This window comes from Macrobrachium nipponense, chromosome 8, assembly GCF_015104395.2.
Source record: "Macrobrachium nipponense isolate FS-2020 chromosome 8, ASM1510439v2, whole genome shotgun sequence".
In the NCBI taxonomy this organism is placed as follows: Eukaryota; Metazoa; Arthropoda; class Malacostraca; order Decapoda; family Palaemonidae; genus Macrobrachium; species Macrobrachium nipponense.
In genome coordinates this window covers 8730867-8758781 of record NC_087203.1, presented here as the reverse complement: position 1 = coordinate 8758781, position 27915 = coordinate 8730867, and positions in this window count along the sequence as shown.

The window sequence follows — 27915 nt, the reverse complement described above, 5'->3', positions numbered from 1 at the left end:
TTTTCACAATGGCGAAGTTTAATACTCAAAAGTTTGTGGGGGATCCTTCCTCTGAATTGCATACTCTTACCGATGCTAAAAATTCTGAATTAATGGAAGTAGCTAGGCATTTAGACCTTGAGTTACGTTCTAGTATGCGTAAGTTTGACATTAGGAAAGTGATAATAGATCACTATATGCGAATTGGAACCTTGGGTGACGAAGCTAGGCCAGTATCTTGTTCCAGAAAACCCCTTCCCTTACAATTGAACAAAAATTAGAGTTTGAACGTCTTGCAGTCGAGCGTGAAAAAGCTCAGATTAAAATGAAAAATAATTATGATAAAAAAACTAAAATTAGGTAGTTCAACCCAGGAGATCTTGTGTTAGCATACTTTCCTATCCCTGGATCCCCATTTTCCTCCAAATTCTTTTGGTCCATATAAAGTAGTTAAAAATGTCAATAACCATACCTATGTGATAGAAACCCCTGATAGAAGGAAAAGTACTCAAATTATCCATGCCAATTTGCTTAAAAGGATCATTCCAGGAATACTGAAACTGGCTATGGAGACAAAATTGTTAATGTTAATGTTAAGGTCAAGGACGAGAAACCTGAAGTAAGTGAACCTGAATTCATCTATTCGTGGCGTTTTGTAGATAATGATGCTGCCCTGAAAACCTTTGAAAACTCATGTCAACATCTTTCTCCTTTTCAATCAACAGAACTTCAAAACCTTATTTGCTCTTACCCAGAACTTTATGGAGAAAATCCAGGTCAGTGTACAGTTCTCACCCATGACATCGAACTTCTACCAGGAACTGCTCCCATACGACAACACCCTTATCGCATCAGCCCTCCAAGCAATTAGTAATGAAAGAAGAAGTGGAATATCTTCTGAGAACTGGATTAGCTAAACCAGCAAGTCACCATGGCGTCTCCCTGTCTATTGGTACCAAAGGAGGATGGCAGCATGCGACTGTGTACAGATTACAGGAGAGTAAATTCTGCTACTGTTAAGGATAGTTACCCTTTACCCCGTCTAGATGACCTTATAGACTCTGTGGGCCAAGCAAAGTATGTAGCTAAAATAGATCTCTCAAGGGTATTATCAGGTGAAGTTAACATCTAGAGCCAAGCTTATTTCGGCTTTCATAACTCCTTTTGGGTTATTCCAGTATGAAGTAATGCCTTTTGGTTTAACAAATGCCCCATCCACATTTCAGCGCATAATTAACTACACCATTCAGGGTCTAGAGGGAGTATTTGCATATCTAGATGATATATTGGTGATAGGAGATTCTTGGAAGGAGCTGATGACACGTTTGAATATGCTCTTTGATAGATTAAGAGAAGCCCAGTTAACAATAAATTTTAAAAAATGTGTTTTTGGTCAAGCTACAGTTACTTACTTGGGACATATTGTAGGTGGAGGTAATGTCAGGCCTAAAACTGCAAATGTTAATGCCATTCTTGACTATCCAGAACCTAAGACTAGGAAAGATCGCTTAAAAGATTTCTGGGTATGGTTTCATATTACAGGAAGTTCTGCCATAATTTTGCTTCAGTAGCTGCCCCTTTACATAGTCTTACCAGCCCTAAAAAGAAGTATGAATGGGATGAGAAATGTCAGGCAGCATTTGAATATTTAAAATATTTTTTGAGTAGTGAGCCAGTCTTACACAGTCCTAATTTTTCTAAACCTTTCTCTTTGCAAGTAGACGCTTGCGACACTGGTGCTGGAGGAGTGCTGTTGCAGGAAATTGATGGGGTACTCCACCCAATAGGATACTCCAGTAGTTTCAAGCTTCATCAGTTGTCCTACAGTACCATAGAGAAGGAGCTCTTAAGTTTGGTTCTTGCTCTCCAAAAGTTTGAATGTTATCTACAAGGAGCTCCCGTCATCCATGTCTATACGGACCACAACCCCCTCACCTTTCTTGAGCGCACCAAGGCCCATAATCAGCGCTTACTAAGATGGGCTTTATATCTTCAAAACTTCAACCTTCAAATAAAGCACCTCAAGGGCAGCGACAACGTATTTGCTGATCCCTTGTCGGCGGGCCCATTCTCAACCTTCTCAGGAGAAGGAAGGTGTTTAACTTTGATCAAGCCACTCCGCTGGGCTTGATCCTCTATGGGGAGGTATTACACCTTCCACATAATTGTAATTATTGTATATATTTTGCCTGACTGTTTTCCCCTGTATACCACTTTCCTTGTCCTTTCCAAGAAACTTGTTAGTCTTGTTTTCACACTCCTTGTTCTTACTTGCTCCGCCCATCCTAACTTTCTTCGACCCCTAAATGTAATTTTGAATCAGTCTCCACTCAGCAACTAAACCAAGGACTCTGGTGTCTGGCAGGGAAGCAGTCCACTTTATTGTGATGTATCTATAAGCTAAGTATAAGTTGATATTGTTGTAAGGGTTTAATAAAGAATTATGCTTTGTTTCAGTGTTCTTAATTTCAAGTATGATTACTTTTCGAGACGTGGTTGTCACTTGTCATTTGTTATTTATTTTGTCCTATTGTTTTGTAAATACTTTTTGCATTATTATATTAAATCTTGTTTTGATCGTATTCTCATTCAAATACCTTTATTTTGTATTATTATGGTCCATTGAACCCACCTGCTAATTTGGTAAATTACCCTTCTCTCTCAAGACTGTAATAATATATATATATATATATATATATACTATATATATATATATATATATATATATATATATATATATATATAATTTCCTGATTAAATTCTCTATATATATATATATATATATATATATATATATATATATATATATATATATATATAATTTCCTGATTAAATCATATATATAATATATATATATATATATATATATATATATATATATATATATATAATCTATATAATTTCCTGATTAAATTCTATATATATATATATATATATATATATATATATATATATATATATATATAATTTCCTGATTAAATTCTATATATATATATATATATATATATATATATATATATATATATTATATATATATATATATATATATAATTTCCTGATTAAATTCTATATATATATCTATATATATATATATATATATATATAATTTCCTGATTAAATTCTATATATATATATATATATATATATATAATATATATATATATATATATATATATATATATATATATATATATATATAATTTCCTGATTAAATTCTATATATATATATCATATATATATATATATATATATATAATATATAATTTCCTGATTAAATTCTATATATATATATATATATATATATATATATATATATATATATATATATATATATATATATATATATATATATATATAAATATATATATATATATTAAATAATATAAAAATTAAATAATATATATATATATAAATTTATATATATATATATATATATATATTGTTACGTATGGCCTTGGCCTTGAATGCAGTTCCAATCGTAACAGGAATAGTTGAGGGAAAAAGAGTAAATTACTTTAACTTACCGTAAAAAGGATTTAAAGTGAACATTTACTCTAGAGGAAAGGTCGATGGAAACTCAGGCTAATTACTTACATCTATTTATTTACAAGAGGCTGCTTAACAGCCCAGGGTTAAGTAAATGCAACTGGTCCCCACATGGACTAATAATATCTCTCAAGTGGATGATAGCTGGCTCAAAATGAAATTCACGTAAAAGCTGGTTTCGAAATCTTGCAAGGTAATGCAACACTTGCGGAGGGGACAGACTTGAAACGTGACTAAGGAAATTCTGGAAAAAGATCCCTGATTTAGACAAGATAAAAGAAAAAGGGACTTCTTGCACAAGTTACGATTATTCAGTTCTCTAACACTGGGGCAAAGGAACTCTAATGTTTCACTGAGGTATGCACTGAAGACTTCATTTGTCTGGGACGATCACACAAGGGAAACATGCGGCCATGAGGCAGTGAGAGGAAACAAAGGGATGAGTTCTTTTTGATTTAGAAGTTTGAATTGGGAAAATGGGGAGCAAATAGACAATAGGATGTAAGGAACTGGCAATATGCTGCTTCACAAGACGTACCTGGATGCCATGATCAGTGGATCTTTGTAGAAATGTGGCGTTCGGCTTTGCCTCGGATCTGGGCACGCCAGTAATGCCGTTAGGCCTAAGTGGAAGGCTTTTTGGGGACATCCGTCCGAGGTCACGACTGCAGTCGACTGAGGAGAGATGCTGGTTCTCTGGGAATCACGGGGCCTCCATATACCGCCTCGGGCACTGCCTGAAAGTGTAAGCACAGCCAGCAAATTGGGAAGGAAAATAGGTCTTATTGTAGAAGTCCCTAAAATCCATCTCGAGGCCTAGCTACTCTTGTGACTTGCCTTCTTACCATAAGTTCCGTCAGACGGGAAATTCCTTCCTACGACGTGCTCTCTCCCAAAATCAGTTGCGTTAGGAGAAAACATGGCTCCTCATTCATAATCTCCAATTAATTAAAAACTGCTTGGAAGGCGAGGCGGTTCAATAAATGTAGCAATATATATTTATATATATGTATATGTAAACATATGTATTGTATATGTATATGATATGTATATATATAAGTATATATATATACATTCATAGAAAGAGATATATATATATATATTATATAGATATGATATTATATATCTATATATATATAATATATCTATATACGGTTAGTGACAAATAAATTTCTAATAATTGGAAATGTTGCAAAAAATGAGATACTATTTCAGCAGTTAAATGTAATGAATCACCTCCAGGACCGGACGATATAACATAGTCAATGATTAAGATAACCCCGAAAAAAAACAGACTTTTCATAGTAAGCCTTACTAAATTTCACTAAGGGTTAAAATTAAAAAAAAGAGTAATCCCTTTGGAAATATTAATGATGTTAATATATGATGGTACTCTGCCCAAAGAAATTGAGGATTTTTATCAGGAAATTATATATATATATATATATATATATATATATATATATATATATATATATATATGTGTATATGTATATATATATTGTATATATATGAGTATGTATATATATATATATATATGTAGTATATATATATATATCATATATATATATATATATATATATATATATATATATATATATATATATATATATATATATATATATATATATGTATATATGTATATATATATGTATATATATATATATATATATTATATATATATATATATATATATATATATATATATATATATATATATATGTATATATATATATATATATATATATATATATATATATATATATATATATATATATATATATATATATATACATATATATATATATATATATATATATATATATATATATATATATTATATATATATATATATATATATATATATATATATATATATATATATATATATATATATATATATATATATATATATATATATAATATATATATATATATATATATACATATATATATATATATATATATATATATATATAAATATATATATATGTATATATATATATATATATATATATATATATATATATATATATATACCTATACATACATATATATATATATATATATATATATATATATATATATATATATATATATATATATATATAATTTAAACCTGATAAAATCCTCAATTTCTTGGGCAGAGTACCATCATATATTAACATCATTAATATTTCCAAAGGGATTACTCTTTTTTTAATTTTAACCCTTAGTGAAATTTAGTAAGGCTTACTATGAAAAGTCTGCTGTTTTCGGGGTTATGCTTAATCATTGACTATGTTATATCGTCCGGTCCTGGAGCTGATTCATTACATTTACTGCTGAATAGTATCTCATTTTTTGCAACATTTCCAAATTATTAGCAAATTTATTTGTCACTAACCGGATACACGCTGCTTCACAACCACTGTTCTTCATAACTGGTGGTTGACAAGGCGTCAATTTTCCAGCTATTTTTCTAACTCTTCCATACTAAATTCAGGGGCATTTTTGTATTTAGTAAAGATATGAAAATTGACCAAGATTCCCTTCGTGCCGTTTTAATTGTCATGCGGAAATGAGCTCTTGCTTTTCGAAATTCAGCACGGTAATACTCTCACATTTTCATTTACGGTATCTGGTAAAAACTAACCTCATAGTTCTATGAGTTTCCGGGCATTTATGATGCCGCCAGCGACCTGGTCGGTAGATAAATATGCCCGAATTCCTAGGTATAGATTGAAGACCAGCCGAGAACAGAATTTTATACAAACAGTCAAGAACATCACTTTCACAGGGAAAATGATCAACCAAGTCATCTATTGACCTGTGTTCCTGGAATGTTGCCCAATCAGTTCCCCTATGTTCCATTTAGGTAACCTTGAAGGTGGAGCATTTGAAGTTACATTCATCATTATTGGAAAATCATCGCTGGTAAATCTATCATTTATCACTCGCAATAATCACTGCATATAAATCACTGCATATAAATAAATCAATTGCTGATTAAATGCCTGTTTCAACGTGAAAATGTATAGACTTCCCCATGTTAAGGATTCCAACTTTCCTGTTTGATTCGTGCTGGTGTCACCCCAAAGTCGGTTTCCACTGTTCATACCTCCCAGAATAATAAAGGTAACTGTTGAATAAGGGATTTAAATTCATCAATGGGGAAGATTTCACTAGGTGGCAGTTACAAAGGGCATACTGGATATTTTCTTTGCAAATGGCTTTGCACACCTAATTGGATTTTATGGGGTTTCATCATGAATATATATAGTTACACCCCCAAAGCTTCCTATATTTAACTATAAGGGGAATGATAGGATGTATACTCTCAGGAGCTGGGGCATGCAAAGCCATACATATAGGAGAGACTTCTTATAAGAGCAGCCTTAGTTCTTCCCATTTAGCCCTTAATCCCAGACAGTTTCATTTGAGAAAATCAATGAATTCTACTTTTCTTTTGAGGACATTAAACTGCAGCCTTTCAACTTTCAGCTTATTGCCTTGCTCCTTCTTCTTCCCAGAAGGAGACTGATTATTTAAGGCTGCCTTTCTTTTCAGTAGGTTATCAATCTCAGGAACACCAGACTAAGCAGGCACAGCCGGAGGAAGGGTGTGAGGCTCAGACAAAATTGGTGCATCCTCCATAGCATCAGGAGCACCAGTTACAGCTGATGCAGGCAACAGGGAGACACAAGCACCATATACTGATAATACAGCCTCCAATGAAGCTGACACTCCAGGTAGAGCTGGTACAACCCCCACAGAAGAAGTGTCAGGTACATCTGGCATTACCTCTGAAGAGGCAGGAGTGCCAGAAATCCCTGGCACTGCCTCGGAAGAGGCAAAAGCATCAGAAATCTCTGGCACTACCTCCAAAGAGGTAGGAGCACCAAAAACCACTTGTGCAGCCTCTAAAGATGTGGGAGCATAGGTCGCCACTTTTTTCCTCATACATTGATTGGAAGCACCTCTGGTAGCATTTATATTTCTGTTTCTGATAGCAGCAATACTGGAAAAGGATACTCCAGACATAACATACTGACTTAATATTTTCTCTTTTGCATCTCTAAATGTAACACATTAAGTTACTATTAATGTTTATATCTCATTTTCCATGATGTGCACATCATAATTCTATGAAGAAAATGGATAATTCTCTCCACAATGTATACATATTGCTTCTTTATAACACAAACTATGCTCTATTTCACTACATCTAAACGCATGAGGGAAGCTTGCCTTGTAGTTTCTGCCTACAAGGCCTTAACCTATGTCCATATTCTCGGCAATAAAAACTCCTCTGGTTCTGGGTTATATTGCTTTACCTCAAAATGCAACCTTCTTGTTTTTATCATAAATATTAGTTAATCGTGTTGAATTAAACAATAAAATCTGGAAGAGTAACTAAGGTTCCTTTGATCTTCTTCATTCTTTCAACTCTAATTTCTCTTTGATCCTTTAATCTTCTACAATCTTTTCTGCTGACTATGTCATCAGTCGGGGTGTAGCATTCCCTTGGCGTGTTTCCAAAAATGCATGTACTGAACATTCTACTTTAACTCTTCCAGGATGCTGCAATAATGCTTTTAATTTTTCACTTTTGTTTACTGCGGTCGATTCTTAGCTCTCAGTCACAACACTTCACAATGTCTGTATATAATAAAAATATTACAATTAGAATATTCCAGATTAAAGGTCAAGTAATTATAAGAGGTTTCAAATATACCTGGTTTTATTTCACATATGTTTCTGGTTACTTTCCCTTTGCTTCGTGTTGGAGCATAGGGTTCCAGCACAATTACACTAGAATGTTTCCTAGCCTTTCCTCAATATTGTCAGAGGAGTCACAGAGGACGTCATCTTTGCCAAAACAGTATCTTTATAGGCTCCAGGGTTACAAGAGTTTTTATGCTGCTACTCATAAAAATTGAATATCATAGAAAAAATTAAGTAAACCTGAAAACCTTAAGAATATAACCAGAATTTCATGGAGTTTATTCTTCCACCAATGGCACAGGTGAGAGCCAACGCCCAAATGTCTGTCCGTACTCTATGCCACAGGGGATAGTACAACACAATTAGGGTGGCCTAATTGTGCTGTGCAAACCTGCCTGCTTGAACTGAGTGTATTAAATAATAAAGCCATCCCCACACTGATGGTGATTCCTCTCACCAGACTCGCACCACCCTTGGAATCCAAGGCCCAGCCCTAAAGAATTGTTCAGCCCTTGTGCTGTCAATCTGATGTCTCTCAGGTCCAAACATTATCGGGTAGTTGATGACCCTACCACAGTTTCCACTATTTAGTTTCAGATACTGTTACCCACAGGGGTAACTGCCCTGGGATCCTCACCTGGACATGCACCATATCCACAGTGCCTTAAGGGTTGTCAGTCCATAGAGATCGGACCTAGCACTGAAGGCATGATTTGGCCTAAAAATTTCCCCATGCTCGACCACTCAGGTATTGTAGTTTTATCATGAGTAGGGTGGCATGCCGTCACATTCCACCCTCCAAGACCATGCCAAGATCATCAACGACAGGGGAAGGAAAGGGGAAAATTGATAGGAATATAGGAGTTATCGTCCTCATGTTCAGTTGAATCCACAGCAGATAGAGTAGGCGTAAAGGAGCGTACACTCCCTGCACTTGGTCCCTACTAAGGACCCCATCTCGTCGAGGGCTTAGGATCAGGGGGATAAATTTTACCATAAGTGGAAAAATCCACAGTACTTAACTCAAATCAATATATCTAATGAATAACATGACTTTCGGACTCGAGCCCTAGAACTCATTCCAGGGGTTCAAGAACCCCCCTCACCACATCTAAGTGGTCCCAAGCTGATGGGGCCCAGTTATTTTCAGGTTTCATTCCATGAAGAACAAAGAGAGAGAGTTTACCTAACAAGGATTTAAACTGCATTCTTTAATATCAGGCAGGATACTCACTATAGCCGTTTAGACAGAGGCCAAGGTTTGTTGATTTAGTATTGTAAGGTTTTACTGAATCCTTCATCAGCCTGAGTAACCAAGAGATTTAGGAAAGAAGACACACATTGTCCCTGACATAACATAAGTTGCTACAATCTTTGAACACACAAAACTGCCCCTCACCGCAGTTGTTGTTGGCCTTAATTTCACGGGCAGAAGCATCCTCGCTGTTGGCTTCACTCTTGCTACATTTTGTATGGGGTTTGGAAATCTCCGTACTCAGGGCAGGTGGAGGAGAGGATGAAGGAGTTCTTGCTCTCACTGGACCTCTAGATTGTTCTTGCTCCATTTCTTTAAGGGGTTCTTGTTGTAGAGAGAGACAGAGGGAAGGTATCATCAATTAAAGATGAATCTATATAAGTAGGCACATCTTCCTTAAATAGGGGTGCTTCAACCCTAGCAGGCTGAACACCTAAATCAGATCACTGTGAACACTGGGTCTTAGTTTCAGGAGTTCTTACTTTTACAGCAGGTAAAAGTGCTACATTGTTGACATGAGTGTTTTCAGGGCTATGGAATTCAGAACCATAGCATAGGTCTTTGTCTGACCAATTAATTTTGTGTGTAACTAATGCTTATATATTTAGCGTTAGCTTTACATACAGCTGCCTTTTGGTATTTTAATTGGCTGCACTTTTTATTGGATGGGGTATGAAGCTGTTCACAATTAATACATATTTTGGATGTTCAGGAGAGCAGCAATTACTATAAATTTTATTGTTTTTGCAGAATCTGGTTGGATGATCAAATTGAAAACATTTATATTACTGCAGAGGTTTTGATAAAAATGGTTTAACTTTGACCTTTTCATTTCCAAAATTCTTGCAAGATGGTACATTGGAGTCCTCAGAAATTAAAATGATCATATTTGCCTTTTGGATTTTTTCTTACTTTCCATAAGTTGGACGCATTTCTAATATTTTTATTTGCGTCAATTCACAATGGTCTCTATCAAATACAACTCCTTTTCCATACCTGAACCCAAAATTCATGTATGGTCTAATTTCTTTAATCGCGTTATCTTTTCAAACTTCTTTAGTGTCAGCATGTATGCTTGGGTCTTTGATTTGGCGTGAACAAAGACACTGCCTTTACCAAACCTTGAGATGTTACCCATTTTAATACACCCAAGATTCCTTTGGATGTATCTGCTAGATTTGTAATAACTAATTTTCCTCCCTAGCAGATGCTACCAACCACATTGGAGGTTTGGCTGTTCTTTCGAAAGTAGCATTGGCATTGTCATCCAAATTTGGCTGAGCCACTTGTTCCCAATATCATCAGTGCTGTGAATGCTGTGACAAACGCTGCACACAATATTTCATATTTTCACATGGTGACAAAAAAGACTAGTAATTATTAAGACTGGTATTTTACTGCCCTACTCTTGGTACCATCAAACTGTCTTTCCTGCCATCCAACCTTTCAAGATGGATAGTTGGCTAACTTTTCCTCCTTCCATATGCTTTCACTTGCTCGAAACCGACGACGAGGAGCAAAGCAGCCTGGCAGGCAGAGCAGAAACCTCACTCACCTGGGAAGGTCCATGCAATTTATATTCGTCCTACAATCCTATGTCAGGCTAAAGACATATTTCGATCCCTGGTCTCTGTCACCCTCTAGTGAACATTTGCCAAAATCCATCTGCAACTCCTTTGTGCATGGTTCCACAATGGTGAGTGCCATGAATATGTAGGGCTTATTTTTAAGGTTATCATTGTAAACTCTCAGTGCCTTGCATTGCCAATTCAAGTTTTCCTGTCTGTCATTTGCATGTTAAAGAAGATTCGTAATAGTTTTTGCGATCAGTTATGTTTATATATATATATATATATATATATAGTATATATATATATATATATATATATATTGTATTCTCTCGTCCTTTCTGGTGATATAGCTCTAAGACTAGTAACTCTAGCCTATTCATAAATTCACGTTGTTAATACTTCCCATATTACAACTGGGCACATTTATATTAGGTTTACCGTTCGTTTCAGGATTGGGTTTGGTTTCAGTGTAGCGGCCCTTTTGTTTCCTTCCTAATACTAATATAAACCTCAGTTGTTCAATTGTAAGGTAATTTTAATTGAATATTATTCCTGTGGTTACATTCTTCTACCAAATTGACCATAACGTTTCGATACTAATCTTCCTGAATATTTCTTTACAGACAGCAAGATAAGCTGAATGAAGGAAACCTCGTACGATCTGCGTGAATTGCCTTGCTTAGTTGTAAATGATTTTTGTAACTACGGTACTTTCGTTTTAAAGGCTTCTTCAACTAATAAATATAACATATGTAATCACATTTTTCTTTCCAACCTTGACTAAAATCTAAAACTTATATGTGTTCGGCTTAAATGCTATTCATCACCCTCCCATCGTGGGAGACAACAGCCTGGGATACCTGCATGGTAACTCAAGACCCACAAAAATGGAAACTGCCTCTGCCTCATTAGCAGCCAGATGCCCAACCCTCCTTGTACCTCGGCCAAAACACCTTAACCAAGTCTTAATCCCCTACGACCTGAGCGGCTACAGCCTGCTTTCTTCAGTGGAGTTCCTTTGAGAAATTTGCGACCCCGCAGGAATAGAAGTAATTGATTTACTGGACATAGAATCCCTATTCACGAACGTCCTGGTTGATAAAACTATAGACATGATCACAAACCGTATCTACAGGGAGCAATCAACCCCTCCACTCAACAATCCTGAAGCTTCCTTGCTTGCCCTGGTAGAGATTTGTATAAGGAAAGACCCTTTCTCCACCCACAGAGGCCAGATGTTCCATCAGAAGGATGGTGTAACAATCGGATCCCCTTTGGACGTTCTATTTGCTAACATCTACACAGGAAGAGTGAATGAATGAGTCTTTACGCAAATACGACATCCCCTCAAGTATAAAAAATATATAGATGACATCTTCATGCTGATGATGTGAAAGAGGCAGAAGCTGTCAACATATGTATCAGTGTTGCAGTGTAATGAAATTTATCATCGAGTTAAGTACCAATGACCAGCTCTCCTTCCTCAACATCGTTGTGAGTAAGACTGAAGACGAACTACGTACTTCGGTCGACATGAAGAAGACCAATCTAGGAATGTGCTTCAATGGTAACAGTGAGTGCCCTGCCAGATTTAAGAACACAACAGTTAGAACTTTCGTTAGAAGAGTTCGCTCACACTGTTCTATCTAGCAGGATACTCACCAAGAACTCGACCATGCCTCGCAGAAGATCGTTAATAATGGGTATCCAAATAAACTATAAAGAAGGAAATCCAAACAGCCTTTGACAGATGCTATAAGACAGGCAAAAGCTCACAGCCACTTACCCAGGACAAAATTAAGATCTACTATAAGGCCACCCACCATGTACACTCCAAGTATCGAGAGGAAGAAGAGGCCATTAAGATCATCATGGAAAATGTCGTCCCGAATAAAGAAGGCAAAATCATTGACTTTGTCTCTTATTACATGAACCGCCGAACTCGGGACCTGATTATCAGGAACAACCCTACCCCACCAGTATGAGAGTCCTTGAAGCAAACGAACATGGTATACCAATTTGTATGCGTTTGGATGCCCAAACACCTCTATTGGAATGGCCAGAATGTGTCAATCAATAAGGATCTGCCATGCACATGCAGGGGCCATCAGGAATCACACTTTGAATATACACAATGAAGCCATATTCTGTGATGGAATAATCCGAAATGTGAAGATAATTGGGAGAGCTCCCGACCAGAAACATCTGCGCTGGTTGGAAGCGCTCCACATCCAACAAGAAAAGCCCTTCTTGAACACTACACAAGTGGTGCTTTTCCTCCTCACAAGCCTGTGGAGGAACATACCCGATTCCAATAATTATACCAGAGCTAGGAAAATCATGAGCGACGATGCCGACCCAGTCACACCTGAATATATGAACCACTCAGCAGCCAATGAAAATTCTGCTTACTATGACGTCACGCAACATCATGCACCGTTATCGTCATAACCCAGCCCCGCTGGTCTGCAAGATTATGACAATGTGAAGCTCGACTCTAAAAAGTGGCTTGAAGCTACTTTCCAGCAGCCAATGGAAGATGACCATGGCCCCCTGACCAATGAAAATTCTGCTCGTGGGACATCCCCTGCTGTCCCTCCCCTACTACAACTAGGACAGAACAGGGCTCTACTATAAGTATGCTCGGACCAATGCCTTGATATCTGGTTATAATAAGAAGAGACATAGGTCTTCAATCCATTTAGTTTGCTATGCTCCAGTATACTACTCACGGTATAGTGTAATGAATCTAGGGAATACGTACGCTATTATTCACTTACTCTGATACATATAAGCCAAACCAATAATACTGACTTTTACCTTGACAATGTCCAATATAGGCGTGTTGCTCGCCAGTTTTAATAACATCGAAAAAGCCGCAATCTGGAAAATAGAAAAGAATTTCTATAAAATCAACACAGCTGATGCAGCAAACTCTTTTAATTGAACTTGCCATAAAGAGGGTCTACTGCCAAAATACACTATATTTTAATTACATGTGTAAATAGCATACTTGAAAAGAGTGAGATATTTTCCTTAATTTCGTCAGAAAAAATGTGCATTGTGTAAATGGTGATAAATGTACTTCAGTCTATTGAAAACAAAGAATTTGCTTTGTTGTACGATCATGAAGGATCGGGCATGAAGCAGAAGAATGACAAGACATAAACAACAACTTCGCTTAGAAAAAAACGTTGAACTGATAGGAAATTCAACTCAAAAGTTGGAGAAAATTCCATATATAAAACTTTACATGGATCTTTTTGAATAAGAAGAGTATCATCACCTCAACCCAAGGAATAGAAAATGACACCACAAAGATCTTCCATACACAGCTCTTCGCATACGTATTGAAAATGACACCATTTGCCTCCTTGATTAAATTTTTATTGAAGTGACAGTTTCAATCCACAATATTTTGATGCTCCATCAGAGATCAATCTCCCAATAACAGTTTTCGATACACCATTATAGCAAACTGATTTCTGTTGCTAGATCACGTTACTCGCTGATGACGACTTCAGGAATGGATATGTTCTGCAACATTTCGTTTTATATAAACATAAATATGCATGCATACATAATTACAAACACACTCACACACACACACACACGCACACACACACAGACACACACACACACACACACATATATATATATATATATATATATATATATATATATATATATGTGTGTGTGTGTGTGTGTGTGTCTGTGTGTGTGTGCGTGTGTGTGTGTGTGAGTGTGTTTGTAATTATGTATGCATGCATATTTATGTTTATATAAAACGAAATGTTGCAGAACATATCCATTCCTGAAGTCGTCATCAGCGAGTAACGTGGTCTAGCAACAGAAATCAGTTTATATATATATATATATATATATATATATATATATATATATATATATATATATCTATAAACTGATTATATATATATATATATACATATATATATATATATATATATCTATATATATATATGTGTATGTGTGTGTGTGTGTCTGTGTCTGTGTGTTTGTGTGTGTGTGTATGTGTATGTCTGTGTGCACGTGTGTGTGTGTGTGTGTGCGTATGCATATTTATATAAGTTGATTTCAACATATCCTTTATGAATATCTGCTCTTCAATAAAGCAAGTGCTTACGCATGCACTCATTCACCCTCACACAAACAAACATGATCAACAGAACCGCGATGGATCAAGACCGAAGCATCATCGTGCAAATTCAAATATGGTTGAATGCTACAATTTTTCAATCTTTTCATTTTCAGTGACAATAACATACATACTGATCACAACGAAAGTAATGCAATAGCATCAGGGTTTAAGAAATTCAGCCCAGGGAACTCAACCTTGAAAGTTTGTCTCAGAATTCATTCTGGAAGCATCAAGCAATACATGGCAATGAATTTTTCTTAATACATTTTAATACTTTTTTGCTTTTCAAAAGAAACCAGTATTGGAACTGATCATTTTCGGAAACTAGGAAATGAAAAAATATGAGAAACTACAACAAAATTAAAGTCACAGTTCACTCAGCGATTTATTGATGCAAAATGTATTGTATGTATGTGGAATTCATCAGATATCTCTCTCTCTCTCTCTCTCTCTCTCTCTCTCTCTCTCTCTCTCTCTCGCGTCTTTATTGTTTAAAAAAAATCGCAACATTTCAGGTAAAACGGAATAATATATTTCAAAAACTTACAATATCTAATTGGAAAGCAATGACTTTCAAAAATACTCGCATAATATGGACGTAACACTTTCCATAACTATTTATCACATTCTGTGAAAATGATTAACCCGGAAAATTACGACAGAAAAAAATAGACTGCACCTGCACGTTACTGAATCAGTTTCGAAAATGCAGTTTAGGAAAAAAGAATAATTGATTTACCATACAGCATACCAGTGGATATGCAATGTTATTGAAGATTTTTGGGTCTTATTTGTGTGTGTGTGTGTGTGTGTGTTTTATTTTTTTACCAATATAAAGGGAATGTCTCAAACTCAGATGACCTAATCGTAAGTCTAACTACCTGTACTAGTAATGAAGACTACGAAGCGGAATATATATATATATATATATATATATATATATATATATTAATTAATATATTATATAATATAATATATAATAAAGTATCTATTATAATATATCTATTATATATATATTGATATATATATATATATATATATATATATATATATATATATATATATTATTACTATATTATAGTATATACTATATATATATATCTATATATATATATATATGTATATATATATATATATATATGTACTATATATATATATATATAGAATATAATATATATAATATAATATATCTAATAGCTATATATATATATTATATATATTTATATAATTTATATAGATATATAATATATATATATATATAAGATAATTATAATATATTATTAACTATTATATGTATATAAATAATAAATATATTATATAATTATAATCTATAATATAGATAATAAATAATTTAAGATATAATATAAAGATATATATATATAGATATATATATATATATATATATAATTATATATCATATATCTTATAATTATTTATATATACCATATATTCTTATATATAATAATATTATTTATAATAATATATAATATATATTAATATAATATTATCTAATATATAATTATTAATATCTTAAATATAGATATTCGCTATATATATCTATATAATACTATATATTACTACTTATATATCTCTATTTTATGTTATATCTTATATATATATATTCATATATATATATATATATAATATATATTATATATATAATGTATAATATATATATAATATTATTTTACTAGATATATATATGTATATAATATAAAATATTAGATCTATATATATCTATATTTTTTATATATATATATATATATATATATAGTATATATATATATAGATCTATATTATATATTATAATATAATATTATATATACTCGATAATAGATAATTCTATAAGAATATATAGATATAGATATATATACATATATATAGATATTATATATAATAATATATATTATATATTATTATATAACTATATCTATATATTCTATTATATATCGATATAATAGATAATATATATTAATATATTATATATATTATTATATATATTATATATCTTATATATATATATTAATGCTATATATAGGATATATATATATACTATATATATATATTATATAGATATTATATATTATATCTATATTATTATATCTATCTAATATATATTATAATATATATATATTATTTATATTATATATATATATATATATAGTAAAGTATTTGTATAATATAATATCTATATAGACAATTATAGATATATCTATATATATATTAGAGAGTATATATATATATATATAATATATATTATATATTATATCTATAATATTATATATCTAATATATATAATATATATATATTGATATATGATATATATTATAATTATATAATATATGATTATATATATCATATATAGATATATGTATATATATATATATATATATATATATATATCTATATAGTATATATATATATATATATATATATATAGATATATATATATAGGGTATATCTATAATAAATATATATATATATATATATATATATATATATATATATATATCAGGCTTTTTTCGTAGCTACTTGATGACTGCTTTGCATTCTATTTTGTTTTTTTTATCACAGTCCTCCAAATCGACTGGGTGGTATTTATAGTGTGGGGTTCCGGGATGCATCCTGCCTCCTTAGGAGTCCATCACTCTTCTTACAATGTGCGCCGTTTCTAGGATCACACTCTTCTGCATGAGTCCTGGAGCTACTTCGGCCTCTAGTTTTTCCAGATTCTTTTTCAGGGATCTTGGGATCGTGCCTAGTGTTCCTATGATTATGAGTACAATTTCCACTGGCATATCCCATATCCTTCTTATTTCTATTTTTAGGTCTTGATACTTATCCATTTTTTCCCTTTCTTTCTCTTCAACTCTGGTGTCCCATGGTATTGCGACATCAATGAGTGATACTTTCTTCTTGATTTTGTCAATCAACGTCACGTCTGGTCTATTTGCATGTATCACCCTATCTGTTCTGATACCATAGTCCCAGAGGATCTTTGCCTGATCGGTTTCTATCACTACTTCAGGTTGGTGCTCGTACCACTTATTACTGCAAGGTAGCTGGTGTTTCTTGCACAGGCTCCAGTGGAGGGCTTTTGCCACTGAATCATGCCTCTTTTTGTACTGGTTCTGTGCTAGTGCCGGACATTCGCTTGCTATGTGGTTTATGGTCTCATTTTTCGTATTGCACTTCCTATATATGGGAGAGATGTTATTTCCATCTATCGTTCTTTGGATATATCTGGTTCTTAGGGCCTGATCTTGTGCCGATGTTATCATTCCATCAGTTTCCTTCTTGAGCTCTCCCCTCTGTAACCATTGCCATGTGTCATCGCTGGCCAGTTCTTTAGTCTGTCTCATGTATTGTCCGTGCATTGGTTTGTTGTGCCATTCCTCTGTTCTGTTTGTCATTCTCCTGTTTCTGTATATTTGTGGGTCTTCGTCTACTTTTATCAGTCCTTCTTCCCATGCACTCTCGAGCCACTCGTCTTCACTGGTTTTCAGATATTGCCGCAGTGCTCTGTTCTCGATGTTGATGCAATCCTCTATGCTTAGTAGTCCTCTCCCTCCTTCCTCACGTGTTATGTATAGTCTGTCCGTATTTGCTCTTGGGTGTAGTGCTTTGTGTATTGTCATATGTTTCCTAGTTTTCTGGTCTATGTTCCGGAGTTCTGTCTTCATTCATTCCACTATTCCTGCACTGTATCTGATTACTGGGACTGACCATGTGTTTATGGCTTTTATTATATTTCCTGCGTTGAGTTTTGACTTGAGTATCACCTTGAGTCTCTGCATATATTCTTTCCTAATCATGTCCTTCATCTCTTGGTGTTTTATATCCCCTCCTTCCATTATTCCCAGGTATTTGTATCCTGTCTCATCTATGTGTTTGATGTTGCTCCCATCTGGTAGCTTTATCCCTTCAGTCCTTGTTATTTTGCCATACCGATGTAGGTGCCAGACATTCTTGGACGGAGCATGAGTAGCGGTACACCATGTTGGTCATCTTCAAGGGGTCCTGCTGTGTAGGTGGGCTGAATTTTTCTTCATCACGAGGCCGCTGGTTTTTCTACTTTTATAGTAAATTATCAAATGGATCGTCTTATCATAATTGGTAGGGCAGACGTTATCTTTAATGACAAGGATGCGCCTTTCAAAAAGAATTTCCTGCTACGCCCAAGAGGGAACAATATTCAACCATGCCAGGACTGCCCATAATCAGAGGACCTCCCGACAAGACACTGTACAAATTTCTAAATCATCGATCAAGCTCCCGACCACCGATGCCTACGACTCCTGGAAGCCCGTGCAAATTGGTAAGGAGACTCCCTTCCTGAATACTACATAGGAAACCCTCCTTCCAGCGGCCAACAGGTGACCAGCACCGAGTGCCATACAGGACGAGCAGACCAATCATAATTTACTTGTAGCCTTAGCAGAATCAATAATAATAATAGTAATAATAATGAAAATAATAATAATAGCAATAATAATAATAATAATTATTAGGCTTTTCTATTTATTGACTGGGGTGGCCATTATCAATGATAATCTGGACAGCCCACTCTAGTTTGTCGTGAGTGTAATCCCAGGAGGAGCAGTGTGAGAGGGCTCTTCTAGCATAAGCATTGATTGTGGAGTGCTTGTACCTATTGGAGCACTCACTCTCCCATGTTCATTGGTTTTGTGAAGGATTTGGTGGTGAACTGGGTATCCCTTCCTTCGATGAGGACATCAAGGAAGGGAAGGCAGCTGTCTTTGCTGTGTTCAACTGTGAAATGGAGGCTGCTATGCTGATGGAAGACATGCCTCAGTGCCTCGATTTCTTCCCGGGAATTATTCTTCATAGGTATTAGCCACGACATTGTCCTTGATATACCTCACGTACATTTTCGGCTGGTTGTTGCTTTCAAAGACTCTCCACTCAACAGTTCCTATGTTGCAATTGGCGAACAAGACTCCGAGTGGTGAGCCCATCACCACACCATCAACCTGGGTGAACATATGACCACAATGGTCAGTGAAGGGGGTCTTCTTGGTACAAATTTCAAGCAGGGTGAGGAGGGGATGTTCAGGGGTGTTCAGAACAGGCGTGGAGGGGTCCCTATACACTTTATCCAGGATCATTTGGATCGTTTCATCCACGGGGACGATTGTGAAGAAGGACTCCACGTCCATAGAAGTGATGACACCTTCAGCAGGGGTAGTTCTAAGGCCCTCTGAGAATTCAGTCAATGACTTCAAGCTGAACCCTGCTGAGATGTAAGTGGTCAAGATGGCATTCAGCTTCTTGGCTAGCTGATACATCGGAGCAGGAATCTGGCTATTGGTAGGGTGCAGAGGGTTGCCTGCTTTATGGGTCTTAATGTTCCCATAAATGTATCCCAAATTATAGTCGCCGGTAATCAGCGGGAGGTGGCATGCATTAGAGGCAGCGTTGACAGTCTCTATGATCTTGTTTGCCTCTCGCTTGATCTTGTCGATAGGATTTTTTGTAATTCACCAGAATTTAGTCGGGAGATGTAATAACAATTGACCTCCTACAACCCGACACCAGAAGAAAACGAAATTTTGAGAATGGGCCTCAACTCTGGTTATATCTCCCAATCAAAGACCATGGGCGCCGGGTGCCCTTCAATCCCTTCTACTTGCCGAGGACCTCACTGACCAGGGAGACTACAGAAGCAGTATTGTCATTGGTGCCTTGGGGATGCAGCCAAGCAGATCAAGGACATAAAAGGGATCAGCGTACGGAGAGCTGATAAGACCGCCAACTTTGTATTAATCAGCACTAAGGAATACCACCAGAAGCTGAATGACATCCTGGCTGAAAGTAACAAATTCCGGAGAATCACAAATAACCCTATCAATGAGATCATGCAAGAGGCAATCAAGACCATAGCGACTGTCAACGCCAACTCTGATGCATGCCACCTTCCACCAATTGCCGTCGACTATAATTTGAGATACATTTATGAGAGCATTAAGACCCATAAAGCAGGCAACCCTCTGCACCCTATTATCATCCAGATTCCTCCTCCGACGTATCAGCTAGCCAAGAAGCTGAATGCCATCTTGACCCCCTATATCCCGGCAGGATTCAGCCTGAAGTCTTTGACCAAATTCTTTGAGGCCCTTAGAACTATCCCCACCGAAGGTGCCATCACTTCTATGGACGTGGAGTCCTTCACCAACATCCCTGTGGATGAAAGAATCTAAATGATCCTGGATAGAGTGTATAGGCCCCCCTCCACACCTGTGCTCTACATCTCTGAACATGCCCTCCGTGCCCTGCTTGAAATATGTACCAAAAATGCCCCCTTCCCCAACCACCGTGGAACTATGTTCACCCAGATCAATGGTGTGGCGATGGGCTCCCCCAAAAATGTACTTGAGGTATATTGACAACACTGTTGTGGCTAATTCCTGTAAAGAAATCGAGGCACTGAGGAAAGCCTTCCGTCCGCATGGTAGCCTATATTTCACAGTTGAACACGCTGAAGGAAGTGATAACCAGGTGACCACCAAAGTCTTCACAAAATCAATAGGGCATGTGAGTGACCCAAGAGGTACAAGCGCTCCACAATCAGTGTTTATGTTAGATGAGCCCTCTCACACTGCTCCTCCTGGAATGACACTCACGACGATCTAGAGCAAGCTGCACAGATCCTCATTGATAACAGCCACCCCACTCAAGAAATAGAAAAGTCTATCTGAAGGAACATTGAAAGCTGATACCAGCAGGAACCACACCTGACACCCCTGAAGAGGTCTGACTTTTTTTTTACAAAGAAGATCATTAAAGAAAACGTCTGCCCTACCAATTCTGATAAGATAATCCATCTGATCATTTACTATAAAAGTAGAAAAACCAGCATCCTGATGGTGAAGAATAATCCAGCCCCCCTACGCAGCAGGACCCCTTGAAGAAGACCAGCGTGGTGTACTGGTACTCATGCTCCTTCCAAGGATGCCTGGCACCTACATCGGTATGACCATGATGTGCCTTTCGAAATGAACTTCCTGCCACGCCCAGGAGGGAGCAATATTCAGCCATGCCAGGACTGCCATAATCAGAGGATCTCACGACAAGCTGCAAAAATATTTTGAAATCATTGATCAAGCTCTAGATCACTGCTGTCTGTTACTCCTGGAAGCTGTGCATATTGGTAAGAAGCCCTTGCTTAATAGTATATAGGAAACCTTCCTACTTCCAACGGCGACCAGCACCGAGCGCCGCACAGGAGGTGTGGACCAATTACTATTATTATTGTGTAGCATTCTATATCTATCTAATTGCGGCCTTCTCTGAGTTACTAAGACAGGTAAGTAACGCACCTATGGAAGTCAAAATTGAGGTAAATGGACGAGAGACATGATAAAGACAAATACCCCTCCCCATCTACATGTAACCATCTCAAACAGATGAATGTAGTCAACCACTTTACATGCCCCGTCAGTAGATGTCCTGGCACCTATATTGGTGTAACTCAATGCGTCTTACAAAGATGATCTTGTGCCATGCCCTAACTAGATACAATCAAGCCATATCCTAAGACAGTATTCAAAATATGCGAATAATCTGCAGAGCACCAGACTTATGACCCCTTCACCTACTTGAGGCAATCCTCATTCAAAAACAAAACCCTTCTTTGAGCACCACTCCTACCCATAAATCTGCGAATGAATACCACCATACCACGGCAGAATGATACCAAAAATGACAATCCTGGAAGAGAAAATAAAAATAATACCAGTAGTGACGTCACTCAGCTGTCGGCAAGGCTGGTAGTACGATACGGTTTGGAATGTTTTTCTGTACTTTGTACCAAGCTAAAATACCATACCTTAATTTTGTACCGTACCCTCAATAATTTTCATGTACAGTATAGTGCAGTAAATATAGCATACAGTAATTCTGTACCTTTATCATACCATAAGCTAACTCAATCTGCATCAGTAAAATCTCTTCTTTATTAACATTTTAATTTTAACAGGTGTAAATTAGCAAAGGGACTTTATATGTATGATTCTATATGTTCAGATGTTGCAATGATCATAATAATGATGATGATAGTATTATAATATTGTACATGAATGATTCGCGTAACACATGATCGGTACTTTGCAGTGGGAAACAGACACGTTCATAGTCAAGCAGAGTGGAGGAAGGCTGTCCAGAATGGACAGTATGGGATTATATTCCTGACTGATGCTGTGAAGTTCTGTAACATGTTACTTCAAGAATTAGGCACAGACATACACATTTTAATTAAGGAATTACACACACACACATATACATATTCATAGTATATTACAAACTGAAATATAGAGTACCTTAGTAATATATTATTGAAGTTACTGAAACGGCCAAATTTGCATTAGCAGCAATTGCTATGTGATATACCCAAGCCTAAGGTAAGGTACGGTATGGTAAAATTATCGTACCATAATTATGTACTGTGCACATGGGCTAAATATCAACCGTACCGTGCCGTACCATAATGCCAGCCTTGGCTGCCGGCCACTCAAAATTCGGCCCATGGTGACATCATACACCTGTCGACCAATCAGAATTCGGCCCACAGTGACGTTACACACACCGCAGATCACCCAGAGTGCAACAACGGTATCATCAGGTCTTGAGACTAGCTTGAAACTGGCCGGCCCCTAACAACCAATAGGCGACCAGCTCGACCCTCTCAGACAACAAGAATTCAGCAGGCTGGAGACCCCTCTGCCCCACTGAACTCTTGCAATGTAAAGCACACGCACTACACCTACACCAAGGTTCCCTCACCCACCCTCTACCTAGATGAAGTCTGGAAGAACCAGATGAAGAGTTGCGATAAGAAACCTATATTAATATTATACAACCTCCAGATAAGTCATTATACTAAATATAAGCATAAACTCCTATATTACTGACTTTACCTTGATTATGACTTTCATTGGTGCATTACTCATCCTTCTTAGTAACTCGGAGAAGACCGCAATTAGAAATATTGAGAAGAACCTTTACAAAATTAACGCCGCTGAAGCAGCAATAACTTTTAACAAAACTAGTTTGAAAGAGGGTCTCCTACTGTATTATTATTATTATTATTATTATTATTATTATTATTATTATTATTATTAACATAGCTTTACCAGACCACTGAGCCGATTATCAGCTCTAACACGATTGACCAGAAGGATTTGTTTTTTTTATCCATAAATATTCATTTATTTTGTCACGTTATAATTTTTCAAAAACTTTTATTTTGGATTAATTACAAATGTAGTTCCTGAAAAAATTTCATCGGTCAAATTATTACCAAAACTTAATGTTTGCAGCTGATTATATTTTGGACATTCACACAATAAATGTTTAATTATCATTACTTCACATTCAGAGCATTAAGGAGCAGGGCTGTGTGGATTATTCGTTAGAAGTCACTGTGTGTGTGTTTTTTTTTTATATAAAACTTATTTTTGTGTATTATATAATCATTAAGAGGGATATTTAAATTTGATCTTGTCATGTGGGTTGCTTCTTTTGCTCCTGTATCAGCATCTTTATTTCCTTTGATCACTGTATGGTCAGGGATCCAACCTGTTGCTATAGATTTCCCGTTGTTATACGTATAAATTATATGGAGTAAAGTTAACTTGCTGTACAATATTATTTTTCGTTTGTAATTATGAATAGCTTCTATAGCATTTCTCGAGTTACTAGAATTCCCAAAATTATAGAACTATGTTTCTTTGATTATTTTTAATGCTATTGCACAAAACTCAACTAAAAAACTGGGGCATTATCCAGTAGAAAAAATCCGATACTTTGTTTTGGGATACTGCAGCATATCTCACTCTATCCTTTCATTTAGATCTGTCTGTGTATAATGCGTGATGTGGACCTTTTCGGCTTATATGCTCTGTTATATTTCGTCTATGGTACTATGGGGTGTTTGAGTAACTTTTTGATAAATATTTTAAGTACGTGCAAAGTCTAATTTCATCCATAGTCCAAGAAGATCATTCTAATACTGAAGGTAACTGTATATTTATATATTCAGTTACTTAAACAATCTTTTAGTTTTACCTGGAAAAGGTAGCGAATGATTGTTCATAAATAAATCTGTTAATTCAAATACTTTTTTGGTTGGTTAATCATTTGTCGGAAATCTCAGGGCACTCTTCACTGTTACTAATTCTCTATGGAAAGAGAGTGGGTTCACTACATTTAACTTACAAATATGAGTTTGATGATGATCTAAAGGATGATCTAAAGGCTCCTGAACATATTCTTAGGTCTTCGTTGTAGAAAGGATCTAATGTTTTCAGCGTTGCTTGATGCTGAGCCATATGTTTCCCTTCCTTAATCAATGGTAGACAGCACTGTTGACATATACATAGCCTAAGACTTGCTGAGATTTATTTGACATGTGCCCTACAAAAGATTTGCCTGTTTGGTATGGTAGACGTACCCTACCTAACTACAGAAATCTTTCTCTTAAGTGCAGCTTCTGGTGGGCATGGCCAAGGAGGCTTTTAATTACTGCCTCTAATCAATTTTTGATTGATGTAGCACTACAAGGCTGGGTATCACATTGTTTCATTACGAATGTATCACTTATTACAAATCAGCAATTTAAGACAGTTTTTTTTAGTTGGAAGCTAACTTAAGGCAACCACTAATTATTAATAATTAAGGCTTTTATTTAACAGCAGAGTTACATAATTGTAATTACCTGTTCATTGAATGACCTTGATTTCAGGTTCTCTTGATATCTCTTGGTCTGCGCTGTTCTGGAGCAGTTATGAAGTACTCCCTTTCTTCAATGACAACCACGCCTCTTGGTGCCCTTTCACTGTATGTTATGGATGGCACAAGGTACAAAGCAAACACTAGGTGAACCCTCAAGATAGTAAAGGAAGTGACGTCTTAAAATTCCTGTAGCCAAGGCCCCATATGTTGCTGGGATGTGTTGCGGAAGAAGATGAAGTAGATAAATGCCATCTATGACATAGGCATCAATAGGGTCAGGCACAGCTGGTGGAACTTTAGATTTCCAGAAGTTTTAAGAGGCTACTCCTGTTTGTCTTCACCATCGTGCCATCTGTGCAGCACATTCAGAGAGGAACTGGGGTCTGGGATAAGTGAAGACGTGTTCCAAGTCAAGTTTCTTCTGGCATGCCAAGATGACAAAATATCCAATAAGATCACAAGTACAAACCAAAGCCTATGTGCCAAGATGACAAAATATCCAATAAGATCACAAGTACAAACCAAAGTCTCATTGCGTTTGTTTGACATTTTGTTGTTTCTTTTACCATTTTCTTTGAAGCCAACAAATACCTCCTTTATTGGACATTTAAATTGAGATGGGTCTTTGCAATCAGCAATGAATTTCTGATGTCTCACCTGTCTCCTCACTCACAGCAAGCAAACGATGTTGTTTTTGCTTCCCTGGTGCTGATTTTAAAGAGCTTTTCACGTGTCTCCTCCATCTGGAAAGGATTGCAGGAATTTTCTATCTGAGCAACTTCTTTCTGTAAGGCAATCGAGTCCCTCTTGATGCAGTCTGGACGAAGTTCAGCAGTGGAGTCTTCAGCTTTATATACCCCAACCGTTTCTTGTGCTATGCAAAGGATTGTAGCTCTAGCAGACTTTGTCAACATCTAACTAAGGCAGGCTCTGTAGTTGTTCGTAACAGATGGCAAACCCAACTTCTTGATGCAGCATCAGCATTTACAGTCTGCTCTAGTGTAAAGTCAACTGGACTTCTACTGAATGATTCCCTAGCCCTCTTGATAGTTAATGCACCATTCTTTAAGATGGAACGTAGTCCTGGGTGTGTGTGATCCATGTTTACCAATTTTAGTTGGAATTTTGTGAGCCAGCATGAATAGTTGACATGATTCATCATAAAAACAGAGCAATCACTGAAGTAAGGGGGTGGGTGAAGAAATCAATATCATTTGTTCGAATTGCTCGTTCTAAAATGTGGTAGTTATGAATGAAATCAATGTAAACCATCCAGACCTTTGCTACTTGCCTATGTGCTCCTCAACAAGTTTGATCACAGTGTTCCTATACTTGGTGATACAGATGTAGAACCCCAGTGCTGATTGTACTTGTGACCAAAAAATTTTCGTTCCGTCTGAATTACAACTCTAGCAGTACAAATTGAATTTCACCCAGCAATGCAAATATCACCGACTTACCAAGATTCGGTGACATTTTCATTATGCTTAGCCCATTTCACACAAAAATGGCCTTCTTCAAAGTGCCTTCAATCGATGCAAGTGTTTGCACCCTATCTTGGTATTGGCATTTGAAGTTCCTCATTTCCAGGCATTCCTTCAAACATTTGAGGGTAAGGACGCCAATTGTATACATCATGATCCAATGGCAAAAGATGGATGGCTACTAAATGGGGATGCATATGAACCTGTGTAGTTCGAGGTGGATCAAATGCATGAATCTCTTGAGCCAAATGAGGGCAAGATTGAAAACTATATGGATGATGAAGATGACCTGGCTGATTTTAACCCCAGCTCCTCAGATGAAGATACCTTGTCATCCCTCAGATGAAGATTAGTTTTTTCATGGAGACATTATGAATTTCTTCTACCAACATAAACATTCAGCCCTTAGCTACTTTAACCCTAATCAAAATTAGGGCAGTCTAGTCTTGCAAAACATTTACA